The sequence below is a fragment of the Penaeus monodon genome, chromosome 21 (assembly GCF_015228065.2).
Source record: "Penaeus monodon isolate SGIC_2016 chromosome 21, NSTDA_Pmon_1, whole genome shotgun sequence".
NCBI lineage: Eukaryota > Metazoa > Arthropoda > Malacostraca > Decapoda > Penaeidae > Penaeus > Penaeus monodon.
The window spans coordinates 21,251,198-21,251,722 of record NC_051406.1 but is presented as its reverse complement, the minus strand read 5'-3'; positions in this window follow the sequence as shown (position 1 = coordinate 21,251,722).

The window sequence follows — 525 nt, the reverse complement described above, 5'->3', positions numbered from 1 at the left end:
TGCCTTGACATTTTTCTAGTGCCTTTCCCTCCTCATATTCTCTTTTTTTCTTCGTTTTCTCTTACTCTTTCTTTTATATCATTTTTTCTCTTTCACGTTCTTTTTTATCATTATTCTCTAATCTCTTTTCATTGACGTTCTTCTCATTTCTCTCTTGTCACATTTTCTTAACCTATATCCATTCAAACTTTCCTGAATAACCCTCCTTTCTTCACATTTATCGTATATGTCTCCACTTGCCCTTTCCTTATCCCTCCTTCCATTCACAAAACGTTTATCAACCTCCTCTCTGCATACCATCCTTATTTCTCTCTCCACTCACACTTTCTCTTATATCCCCTTTCCCAAGCTTATTCATATCCTTACACTTGTCTTCAGATATTTTTTTTTCTTTCTATAAAAAGTGAAAGAAGGGAAAAAAAGAAAGATTTTTTTGGTATTTTCATTCTCCGAAGAATCTCTCCTCTCTGGCTGGCAGCTCGCTCTCCAACGTGGCGGCGATTTCATGGGCCGGATTGGCTGATC